The sequence below is a fragment of the Leptinotarsa decemlineata genome, unplaced genomic scaffold (genome assembly GCF_025532065.1).
Source record: "Leptinotarsa decemlineata unplaced genomic scaffold, Ldec_3_MD MMD2_tig00026330_RagTag_RagTag, whole genome shotgun sequence".
In the NCBI taxonomy this organism is placed as follows: domain Eukaryota; kingdom Metazoa; phylum Arthropoda; class Insecta; order Coleoptera; family Chrysomelidae; genus Leptinotarsa; species Leptinotarsa decemlineata.
The window spans coordinates 699,241-712,519 of record NW_027412690.1 but is presented as its reverse complement, the minus strand read 5'-3'; the positions used below and the strand labels follow the sequence as shown (position 1 = coordinate 712,519).

The 13,279-nt window shown below is 35.9% G+C and overlaps 1 non-coding gene across 1 annotated transcript; it reads right to left on the bottom strand.

Moving 5' to 3' along the window:
* Window positions 1-5,205: 5,205 nt before the first annotated feature.
* Window positions 5,206-11,890, bottom strand: LOC111515132 (uncharacterized). Its single transcript, XR_012467389.1, has 2 exons — window positions 11,732-11,890; window positions 5,206-5,623 (listed from the first exon to the last, which is right to left on the bottom strand). It is a non-coding gene; the product is annotated as an uncharacterized protein (transcript).
* Between the last annotated feature and the right edge of the window lie 1,389 nt (window positions 11,891-13,279).

The window sequence follows — 13,279 nt, the reverse complement described above, 5'->3', positions numbered from 1 at the left end:
CTTATTTGAATTAATGAATCGAAGAGGTTTTGTAATAAAGTGTATAATATTTTAAAATTCTTGCAAAGCGCTTTCGACTTTCGTCATCATCAGTGCTCACCTGAAAGTAAGTGATCTGGTTGAAAAGGGAATTTAGTGATAATTGAAGTTGTAAAATTTTTAAGGTTAAGAAATTTGGAAAAATTGTTTGAGATTACTTACTTGTCAGGCAACAGGAAGTATCAAAATAAGTGAATTGTACATTTGTAATATTTGAATTATATAAAACAAAATAGGCTTATAGCCAAGAAAATACATTTTTGGATTGAGGCCATGTGGTTCGGTCAAAGTATCATATGAAGAAGGACAACTTGAGACGGAATGTGTCAAGTGTCATGTTAAAATAATGGTTCCAACTTGAGGAGTGATCCATTATGGATTTGATTGAATATGTAGAGGAAAAATATTGAATAAATTATATTAATAAACTGTGATTAATTAATAATTCATAATCCTCTTATGAAGGGGAAGGAAATCTCTGTTTAAGTTTACTTGAGTATTCAAACAATGATCATTGTTGGAAAGTTCTTCAGATATCTCCAACTCTTCAAACAAGTCAAGTCTAAGGAAAATTTTATTATCTATTTTATGTAATACTTTGGAATTTCTATTGGAACTAAAGTTGTGATTGTGAAATTATATGTGGTGGCCAAAAGCAGATTTGTCAGGTTTTTTTATATGTTCATTAATACGAGTGAAAAGAGGTGTACAGGTTCTACCAATGTAAGATGCCGAACAATCAGAACAGTCAAGCTTGTAGACTCCACTTCTGTTTAATTTGTTCAAGCCTTCAAGGCTTCAAACGTTCAAGCCAGTCTCTATATACCTACACAGTAGTTTTAATGGACTAACGCCTATCAGAAAACAACTACTCCCCTGGCTAATACCACGGAGGGCGTTGGATTATATCCGACAGGCGTCGTCAGTGCAGGAATCTTCACAGAAAATATCCTGCATATGCAATTGGCAATACAACTGAAAGAGTCGACCTTCAATTATGGAACGGGCACACTTGCAGACCGGTTTCGGGCTTATTAGCCACTTATCAGTGCAAGATAGTGACCATCATCGACCTAAAGTCAATGATATTCCACAATTGAAAATCGGAATTCTTTCAGAGTATTTCATTCCTCTTCCGAAGTTGGAGCGAACATCGAAAATGTCACTCCATCTAGTGGACGAGTTACTAACCAACTGCATATCCGTAATTTGCCCGATTCCTGGCTTGAACATTTGAAGTTCCATTTGCTTTAGATTTGTTTACTGCCAGTCTTCAAGCATAGCCCATTGACTAATAAGAAAGTTTTTTTTCCTTATTCAGAGGAATCGGGCAAATTACGGATATGCAGTTGGTTAGTACCTCGTCCACTAGATGGAGTGACATTTTTGATGTTCGCTCCAACTTCGGAAGAGGAATGAAATACTCTGAAAGAATTCCGATTTTCAATTGTGGAATATCATTGACTTTAGGTCGATGATGGTCACTATCTTGCACTGATGAGTGGCTAATAAGCCCGAAACCGGTCTGCAAGTGTGCCCGTTCCATAATTGAAGGTCGACTCTTTCAGTTGTATTGCCAATTGCATATGCAGGATATTTTCTGTGAAGATTCCTGCACTGACGCCTGTCGGATATAATCCAACGCCCTTCGTGGTATTAGCCAGGGGAGTAGTTGTTTTCTGATAGGCGTCAGTCCATTAAACCTACTGTGTAGGTATATAGAGACTGGCTTGAACGTTTGAAGTTCCATTTGCTTTAGATTTGTTTACTGCCAGTCTTCAAGCATAGCCCATTGACTAATAAGAAACCTCAATTCTAATTTATCGATTTTTTGAAATATTCAGGTAACTGAATTTTTTAGGTGTACAATTTACGGTAAAGTTTTCATTGTTGAAACTCATATTCTGGTTTGCTTTCAAATAATCGAATTAGATTTTAAAATGTATCTTCCGTTTCGTTCAAAACTTTTTTCTGTACTGAATCACGGGTAATTGAAAATATTTCATCTATAGTACAAAATTTCGCTAACACTTATAATTCTTAAAATATGTTTTTTTATTTTGATTTTCTTTCGAACAACCTATCAAGGAGGTTACATATAGCGCCATCTGCCCGCGAATAGCTCAAGCGAAGTTGATTCTTACAGCTATTTTCTATCCATTCACTTTCATATTTTTATGCTTTATAGTTTTTATATTCTCATATTTACATTTATGTGTTACATGAGAATATTCATTATTATTATTATAAATAATTATTTCAATATGTAGCATATATATTATCACTTTCTGACTACTTTTTCACCCCAAAATGCTGAAATCACCAAATGTTCAAATATTACTTTCAATTTGTATAACTTATATTCTTTAAAATAATAACACTATGACAATAATATTTTATCTTCGACAATATCTTTTAAGTTGTAAATGTAATATTTCTTAGAATAGTAACACTTTGTCAATGAGATTCCATCTTCAACAATAAAGTACATTTTGATTTGATTTGATTGCAATAATTGATAGTTACGTACAGCGCCATCTGTTCGCAAATAGATCAAGCAATAATTGATAGTTACGTACACCGGCATCTGCCCGCGAATAGATCGAAAAATATCAATTAGGTTACGAACAGCGCCATCTGTCAATACAGATCCCGATCTTGAGAGTTACACACAAACATGCATACAAACAATCATACATACATACATACATACAGGTGAAGCTAATATAAAGCGTGTAAAAAAGATTTTCTATCGCGATGAAATAAGTAATATCAGTAGTGAGAATGTATACAGGGTGTTCCAATGAAAACTTGACCTCCCCTATAAGTCAGAAACTGACGTGTAATCGAAAATTTCAAAGAACACGTCAATTTTCATTTCTTTTCTAGAGGGAATAATTTTGATATGGAAATTATACCCATAATGTTGAACGTTTCATTTAAGAAAAAAATTCCGCTGTTGCTCATTTTATTGAGATAATCAACAAATGTAATATCAATGGCCACACAATCAACGGATAAAGTGTTCAAAATGACCTCCATCTAGTTCCATACTTCCACTTTCGTAAGCGTTTCTTACATTATTGAAGATGTCTTCAATTCTCTCTCGCAGGACTTCAAGATTTGTAGAATTCATTTAATTTAGTAAACGTTTTGAAAAACTGTCAGTTTTTTCTGCATTGATAGTTTTTGTTGAATCTAGTTGTCGCAGAACAAAAAGTAGATAGTTGGCCACTGTCACTTCTTCATGAATTATTATTTAGTCATCCTTGTTCACTGTGTTCCAACATGGTTTATTCTACTGAAGAAAGAATACGAATTGTTGCAACCTATTATCGAAATAATGAATGTGCTAAAGCTGCTGCAATAATTTATAATACGAATCATTCAGACCACAACGTGAGCCATCAACACGTTAAACAGAACACCTGCGACAGAGAATTGTTCAGGAATGCCGATGTCTGACTCCGGACATCTTCAGTATACAGATAGATAACTTTATTAACTACGTAATTACAATGTATATTTGTAGCAGGTCCAAAAAGATGTACATTTGTAAGGTCCTGTAGATCTAAACTACACATGGAATCAATAACATAACTATTTCAGGTATTACTACAACTACGCGTATCGCTGACAGGTGTGTCCATATACTCACGAATTGAATAGAACCCATTTTTTGAAAGAAATCTTTTTATTTTTTTTTAATAATGTAAGAAACGCTACCGAAAGTAGAAGTAGACTGTATATTTGTATGAAACTAGTCGGAGGTCATTTTGAACACTTTATCCGTTGATTGTGTTGTCATTGATATTACTTTTGTCGATTTCCTCAATAAAATGAGCGAAAGCGAATCTTCTGTTTTTTCTTAAATGAAACGTTCAACATTCAGTTTCTCAATAACGAATGAACCAATTTCGAAGAAATACCTTACAAATGATTCATCACTCAACACCCCATCCCATTGAAAAAAATAGGGGAGTAGTTACTGACCGCAGGGGGGTGAAGTTTCGGGTATGATTTTCATTATCAGAATTAGTCCCCCTAGAAATAAAAACCGACTTGTTCTTTGAAATTTTCGATTACACGTCCGTTTCTGACTTACAGGGGGATCAAGTTTTTGTTGGAACGCCCTATATAAACGGGTCTATGCAATTCATCATAATGTACTCCATCATAACATCAAAGGAGAGAAATCGCAATGCATCATAACGCTACAAAATCATAATCGTAAGCCGTCATAATCGCAATTCATCATAACGTAAAACATCAGAACGTACTTTGTCATAAAGTACAAAATCATAACGTACTTATAGAAACGTCAACCGATCATAATCGCAATGCATCATATCCACATTGTATCATAAACTCAATGTATCATATCGCTAAAGCGTAGAAACCGCATTGTACAGAATCCGTATTCCATCATAACCGTAATGTATAGAATCCGTAAAGTATCATAACGTAATCATTTTTTTCATATGGTATGGTATATCACCATTTGAGATGGTGTCCACTCCATTGGTGATTTTAATTTTTTCCTAAAAAAATCGCTGATACGATTTCTTGTATTTTAACCTATAAAATATTCGTTGCAGGCCTTGGTTTTTGTAGTAAGAAAATGATACTTGATCTCAAAGTATCTACAGTTTTTTGAGCTCTATTCAAAATCAAGTTCTTCGATATTAGAGAAAAGATGCAAATTTTAGGAGGTGTTCCACTTTTAAGTATACATTTCAATGATTGATGTATTGAATATAAATGTGAAAAACAAATTATGTTTATCGTTTTTGAGGTAAAAGCGGTGATATCTGCAGAGAACGAATTTAGTTCGGCGGTTGATGCCGAAGCTTGGTTTTGCGTACTACCTTGTAAAATCTGTTATCTTTGATATTTGTGGATGTGGATTGGATTGAGGGCCAGACTTAGTCAGACTTGTCTTTTAAGGACAGCCTTGGTTAAACCTACCACTACTGATGAGATCTAAAGCAGTCATTAACAGCTCTGTCCGGTATTGGATTACGAATATTGTGTTTTTGGGTTCTAATTTCAAACATTTTTAATTTTTTGATCTGTCTGTTTAAAAAATATGTTTAATGTATTAATGTATATAATGAATAGCTAATGACAGAGTTTTTCGCCAGAGAGAAAGACAAATCGTTTTGAATATTATTTATTTCATGAAGAAATCATTTACTCAATATGATAGCCATTAGAAAAATACTATGCGCATTATTTCCAAGACTGTAACAGGTGATATTCCCATTATGTTGCCGTCCACTTCGCAAGGCATCCCATCGTACCCATTGCGGCTTCTACAGCAGTAATACCATTTCTTTTACTGCACTCGTGTACGATTCGATCAATTTTGAGTGGGTCTACACCGGCGAATCAGGAACTTTCTGAGTCCTTCTACGTCCACGTCTCCGTTGGGTTTGAATGTTCCCATTTTGACTCCTACGCAGAGAGTGTGGGCGGCAAAGGAGTTTGGACCGGCCCCCTCACCTATCCTTGAGGCAGGATCCTTTTGACATTCTAGGTGGTACCTCTCTGCTTCCTCTCTATCACTCTCACTAGCATGGGCCTAGAAATGAAAACATTTTATGGAATTATATCCAGTTTCAAGTAAATTATCTAAAGATATGTCTCTACGATACGATGAATTCCGCTTTTCTGAGTATTTGCCAAATTTGTATATATGCTAACTCTAAATTACAAAGCGAGCAATATACAATGACCTTGACATTTTTCAATGTCAATAAACGGAAACGAAGTAACTCTGCCATATTATCTCAGATTTTTTTGAAAACATGTTCATTGAAAGAGAAAAAAAAAGAAGCCTCTTCTGCAATAGATAAGTGTTAACATCAAGAGCAAAAACGATAACATTTTATGTTAACATCGTTATTCATCTATGTATAAGACCATTCGGGAAGATGTTCAAAATGATTTCCTCGAACATTCTGACAGTAAAACAGAAATCATTTTGTAATTTTTCTGGAGTAATGCAAGCAGAATTTTCGGTAATTCTGTCTCTGAGTGCCTGTATTTTCCCAGCTTGAGTAAGATAAACATTCGATTTGATATAGCCCTGAAGGAAAAATCGAGAAAAGTTGAATCCGGTGAACGAGCAGTCCTTTCCAACTGATCCCTCACAGGCCTAAAAAATGTGGTGGCTCATCATCTTGTTGAAAAACAAATGAATGAAGTTTTGAAGAATTTTCAAATATAAAACACCAGTCAGATTTTTCTCTAGCTATATGGGACAAACAATATGTTTTCCTGAAATTTCTGACATCTTCCAAAAATATGTGGGTATGTGTTTAAGCAATATCGCTTATTTTTGTTTTCTGAGGTATTGTTCGATGGCTGTTGTTGGGCATCATTCTCACGAGCACCCGTTTTCGTGAACTGCAAGGGCTTATTTACAATAATATTAATAATATCATCTTTATTATGTAGAGATTACAAAATATTACATAATTTGAAGAAATAATATAGGAAAATCTCTTTCTTGCTTGAACATCACGAGGCGAGATTTAGCCTTCGGCTACTCTTACATCTAACCCCTGATGCTCATCTAGAGTTGGTAATACCCTATGGCTCTATAAATTACAAAATTAAAAATATACTAACTAAAAAATCAGACATTACTAAGTTTGTTCGACCAACATTCACCTACATTATTCACTGTGCAGATAGTAAAGATTCTTTTATAAACTTTTTAAATGCTCTCAATAGACACAACGATTTCTATTTGTTTCTCGTCTTGCCAATATCTTCGCCTTCGTCCATGTTATCCCCCCTTTTCTTGTGTGTTGCGAAATGTCACATTCCACGTTTGCCAATGTATTTTTTCTTCCACATCTATTTTTGCTGCCCAAGTCTTCTTCACCTGCCTTTTATTCTCAGTTGCATTATTTCGATAAAATCCACCACTGATTTCATTTCCAGGTATTTCCTAACTTTTATTATTTCCCAATCTTTCTCTTTTCGTGACAACTTCAACTCTTCTAAGATACACAATTTCTACCGCCTGTAGACAGGTCTGTATATTGACTTGGATACATTCATTTTTGTTTTTCTAGATTTATTGTTCAATTGCTTGATATATCAATGTTTATTGTCTCTACTCGATTATCAACTTCTTTCTCTTGTTATCCATTGTGATCTATTTCTACACTCAAATACCCGAGAAAGTTTCTACTTTTTCAATGTTTACTTACATTCTCAAGTTGCATATTTATATACGCCTACTCGCCATTTCATTTTTTTAAATATTCCGTTCTGTACTTCTGAATTTTCCTGTATTTTCATTTTATTTTCTGTGAACAGAACGTCATCTGCGAAAGCTCCAACCCTTTGTATATTTCTGTATGCAACATGTTCGTTTTGGCCGAGCACTCCTTTATTTAAAATCTGTTTCAGCCTTAGTTCTTCCTGTGTCGAAAAAGTTTCAGATTTTCTGTTATGACTTACAATACAGTTGATGTTATCTTGATGAATGTGTTCTAATATTTTTATACTAGCGAGCCACCCGTCTCCGCACGAGCGAAATGCTGGTACTGAATATAAATTCATCCACCGAAAATTTAAGGGCATGCAGAAACAGTGATGAAAAGGTAACTTTTATTTATGAACGTTCCTTTTCCCTTCCCGGCTGGCTCATCAGTTGGAATATTTAAGAATCCTTTTTGCACATCTATAAGATAAAACAAACCTACATACAAAATTTCAGCTCCCCAAATCAAAGTGGTACGTAGAAACAGCTATGAAAAAGGAATGTTCATATATAAACGCGCCTCTTTTATCCCCAGTGGTGCCCCAGTTGGAATATTTGAAAATCCTTCCTCATTACACATCGACAACATAAAATAAACCTACATACAAAAGTTCAGCCTCCGAAAATATAGCGGCCCGGAGAAACAGTGATGAAAAGGTTACTTTTCCCGGCGGCTGGCGCCCCAGTTGGGATATTTAAAAATCCTTTCTTATTGCGCTTCTACAACATAAAACGAACCTATGTACAAAATTTCAGCTTTCAAAAATATAGCGGTACGAAGAAACAGAGATGCAAACGACATGTCGACATGTCTATTGGTCTGTCTGTAGAGTAGGGAGGGTAAGTGTAAGCTCACAGCACTTAGGCCACATGTGATCCATTGTACATCCTCCCGAGGAGTTGTCCTCCTAGGTCATCGTCCATCCTGTCCTTTCCAGAAAGGTGGACAGGTCACTTGGAGGCATCTCCTTCATATCGGCAGGTGTAGGCCAAGACTCGCCGAACAAACACTCTCTTAGTTACGATAACTCCGGGCACTCGCATAGGATATGCCTGACAGTCTCATCTTCCTATTCACACATCCTGCATAGGGGTGAGTCCACTAGCCTCATATTATGGAGGTGTTTCCTTAGTTGACAGTGTCCAGTCAGAAATCCTACTGTTTTTCCTGGTCACCGCCAGATATTTGTTCGGCGCCAGCTTCCCAGGGTCGCCTAGGGTGATCCTGGCAAGATTGCATCTTTTGATTCCATCCCATCTCTTTAGGGATTTAGCATGGGTGTAACATTTGGCTAGTTTCGCAATTATCGAAGTCATCAGGCCGTAGGTGCCACTGGGCTCTAAAATTCTTAGTCCAGCCGCTTTCTTGGTTAAAGAGTCGGCAATGCGATTACCTTTATTTCTGTCGTGCCCTTTAACCTACTTCAGGATAATGTTAATATCTACCGAGGCTTTGGCTTAATCTTGGTGGCACTCTAGTACTAGCCCTGAGGTAACAAGTTGTCTGTTCAAGGCTAATAGGGCTTGCCTGCTGTCAGTGCAGATTGTTTTTGCCAGAAAGTTCTTTCCTGGTTATTTCTTTTGTGGCGATTGAGATACCAGCTAGTTCTGTTTGGACCACGCTGGTATTTTTTCCCATTCCCCACTTAATCCTCAGGCTCAGTGATCTGGAGTACACTCCACCTCCTGAACCTTCTTTGTTTTTCAACCCTTTCGTATATATGCGTATTGCATTTGTAGCATGTGACTCTGTGATCTGTTTTATTTGTATTTTGTAAGGTGTATTGAACACAAACCTGGGTTCAATTGCATCACTGGTTGCCTGCAGCAGAGGTTGCGCAGTAAGAGCTTCTCGCCATAGGCTCAGCCTCAATTGACCCATTCCTACTTCGAGGTCTAATGATTTTTAAAATAGTAGAGGAAAGTCGCCTAATATGGGGGTAGTGCCTAACATGGGGTAGTTCAATTTTAAGCAAGTAATTGTTCCGATACCTATTGTGAACATTAAAAACTAACCACCGACTTCCTAGAAAGCGCCCATTCACGTTTTGGAGCAAACTGCATTTCGATAGTTTAGGTTATGGTAATTTTGTGTATATTTAAGAAAACTCAAAGGTAAGTTTTTAACGAGCGTAGAAAGGTACGTAAAGATGAAGGGAGCGCCTGAAGACATTGTGAATTCTTGTTTAGGATGAAAGATAGTCTATCCAAAAGAAATGGAGTCAATTCTCGCAAATCACTGCTTAGAAATGGAATTTTTTTTTTGAATTACTCGAAAAGACGTGTGCAGATCGGCATACAGCTTATGCAAGGCTAATAGTATAAAAAATCCATTTAGCGTAGCAAAATAAAGTGCTGGAAAGAAATGGTTTTCTGGATTTAATGCAAGGCACAAAGAATTATCATTGAGAACGCCCCAAGGAATATCATATGCGCGCATTGAAACAGAGAAAATGTTGCAACATTTTCTGATTTGAATGATCCACTTCTTAAAAAAATAAATCAAAATCCAGCCATGATCTTCAACTGTGATGAAACTGGCCTAACCATAGTTCAACACAAGCATATCAAAGTTGTGGGAAGAAAAGGAAAAAAACAAATTGGGGCAATTACATCAGCCGAGCGCGGATCTTTGTTGACCACAGTTATGTGTTTCAGTGCAACAGGCCAATATATACCGCCCCTTTTAATTTTTCCACGTCACAATATGCGTGTCACATATCTGGTTGGATCCAAAAAGATATATTTGTACAATGGCTTCGCCATTTTATTAATATAACTAAGCCCAGCGTTGACGATCCAGTGGTGTTAATCCTGGATAGTCATTACTCTCATACGAGAAATTTGGAAGTCGCAACTGAGGCACGAGAAAACCATGTTAACATAATATGCCTTCCACCCCATTCGACTCATCGGATGCAACCTTTGGACGCGCAAGAGATCACAAACTGGCTTGGGCTTAACCCAGGACGTGTTGTATCAGGCTATCAAGTGGGAGAACTTTTTGGGAAAGCCTATATAAGAGCGGCCACCATGGATACAGCTATAAACGGGTTTAAAAAAACTGAAATGTTTCCTCCTGATAGAAACGCATTCAAAGAAAATGATTTTGTGGCAGAAATGCAAGGAGCAATTATTGAAGAAAAAGTAGAGGAAGACACAGTAGAGGAAGAACAATCAGATAACAACGAGCCAAAAGAAAAAATCCCTGAAAAACAAGTTACCCCTCCAAGACAGCAAACCGCTGAGAGACAGGTTACCCCTTAGAAACAGATTACCCCTGTAATCTTGATGCCTGTTCCAACTGCTTCAAAAGTTATTATTAAAAAAAAAGAGTTCAAAATGTGGAAAAGCTGCCGTTGTAACTAGCACTCCATACAAAGAGGAAATAGAGGCCAGTATAGGAAAAAGAAATTTACCTTCAAATTCGGGCGTCAAAAGAAAGATTGAGGATTCAAAACCAAGTTAGCAGAAAAAAAATCAAACACACCCAAAAGAAAAAAAAAACAGTCAGTTGCTATAGAAAAAGCAAACAAACGCAAGTTGGTATCCTGGAGTTCTTCTTAAGATTCGGCCCTGAACCCGAGTATCAAGATTCAAATGACCAACAGGTAGAAAACTTTGAAGAAGATGCTATTTGTGTTTTTTGCGTAAATCTGTACTCCGAAGATGTCAGAGGCGAAGATTGGGTAATGTGTCAAAGCTGCTTCAAATGGGCTCATGTTGAATGTGCTAATTGTGAAACAAATCCGTATATTTGTGACTTTTGCATTTCTAAATAATTTGTTGTATTTTCTTTCTAGATGAGAAATTTTTTATGTTCATAAGAGACGAAACTTTTCATTAGATATACTTTTTGCATTTCCATAAATAAATATTTCTCAAAAAAAACAAAATAATTTTACTTATTTTCAAATTTTACATATTAAATGAGGTACCTCATATTGCGAACATAGTGTACCCCATATTAGGATATCATATGCCTCTAATATGGGGTAGTGCACTTTTTTTTTAATTCTCTATATTTTCATCTGCTTTTTTTAAAAACATGTTTCTTCTTATTGAATGCTTGGTAGTATAAATTTCAAAATTTTGAATAACCGAATATGATATCATCATTCAATTCAATGAATCAATAGTAAATTGAAAGGGGTATATTTTCAGAAGAGATTTTTTTTATAAAACGATGGCGAAGTAGAAATCCAAAATCTTTCTTTCCAAAATATATCGTTTTTCTATTATTTTCAAAAACAAATGTAGAGTGGCCAATGGAACATAATTTCTATATAGATCAATGTCCAGATTATTTCTTTGACAAATATTACAAAGCATCAATTTAAAATTATTAGATAAAACAAGCAACAATTGAGAGCGATTTGTTATTGTTTATTTCGAGCACTGAAAACTCACCAAAGCCAGGATGACAACAACGAAAACTGCAATGCACTTCATGATTCACCTCTTCTAAAATGAATCCTCTACTCAGAGATTTATTATATACCTACCATCGAACGGGTTATTCCCTGGACTGTGCTGTACATTGGAAATTACAGTGTACAAATATGCCAGTCAACTTGTTTGTGGGACATGATCTTTGATTAGAAACAAGAGAAATATGTCGTTATCAAACTTTTTTTTAGTTTCATTTCAGTATAAGAATGAATAATAAATAAATCTATAATTATAAATGCGAAAGTCACTCAACACTCATTCATTTATCTCTGTTTCTCCGTACTGGTAAATCCTAGGAAGCTGAAAGTTGGTATATAGGTGCTCCTTAAGTCTTAAATCCGCACTAAGAAAGGATTTTCAAATATTCCAACTGGGGAACCCCTCGTGGAGGTAAAAGGGGAGCGTTTACATATGGGACGTCCCCCGTAGAGGTTAAAGGGGCGCTTTACATATGAAAATTAATTTTTCATCACTGTTTCTCCATACCACTATATTTTTGGGGGCTGAAATTTTGTAAGTAGGTTCGTTTTATGTTGTAGATGTGCACCATGGAAGGATTTTCAATTATTTCTACTGGGGCGTCCCCCGCTGAGTCTAAAGGGGCGCTTCACATATGAAAATGAATTTTCATCACTGTTTCTCCATACATATTTTCGGAGGCTGAAATTTTGTATGCAGGTTCGTTTTACGGTGTAGATGTGCAATAAGAAAGGATTTTTCAATATCCTAACTGAGGCTCCAGCCGTGTGGGAAAATGGCGCGTCCATAAAAAATTGTCTTTTCATCACTGTTTCTCCCTGCCCTTAAATTTCTGATGGGTGTAGTAGTCAGAAATGAGCTGGGATCAAGGAAAACAAATTGGTAATTTGCTTGAAGAAAATTCATTCGAAAACTTTTCTGGCTCCGAGTTTTCATTCTGAATATTTAATTTTCTTCATTATTTGAAATTCAAAACTTTTGAAAGCAGATTCAAAATTATTTCAATACAATATAATACAAGTTACACACCAATTGCTAATTTATATATATAATATAATATATATATATATATATATGTATATATATATACATATATATATATATATATATATATATATATATATATATATATATATATATATATATATATATCTGAAGCAGATTCAAAATTTCACCAAGTGAACGACATATTGAAAAGAGCTATGTTGTCAGCGGATGTTCCTGCAATTCTGGAACCCTTAGGTACCAGTCGAGATGATGGTAAACGACCAGATGGCATGTCTCTCATACCATGGAAGTACCGTAAACCTGTGGTATGGGACTTTACTTGCGTTGACACGGTCGCGGCTTCCCATCTAGCCGAAAGTTCCAAGTCTGCTGGAACTGCAGCATTGTCTGGCGAGAAATTGAAAAGGAAAAAATACCAAAATCTTGGAAACAACTATCTGTTCCATCCAGTAGCGGTTGAAACTTTTGGTGTTTATGGCCCGGAGTCTCTGTTATTCGTTCATGAACTCGGAAGGAGAA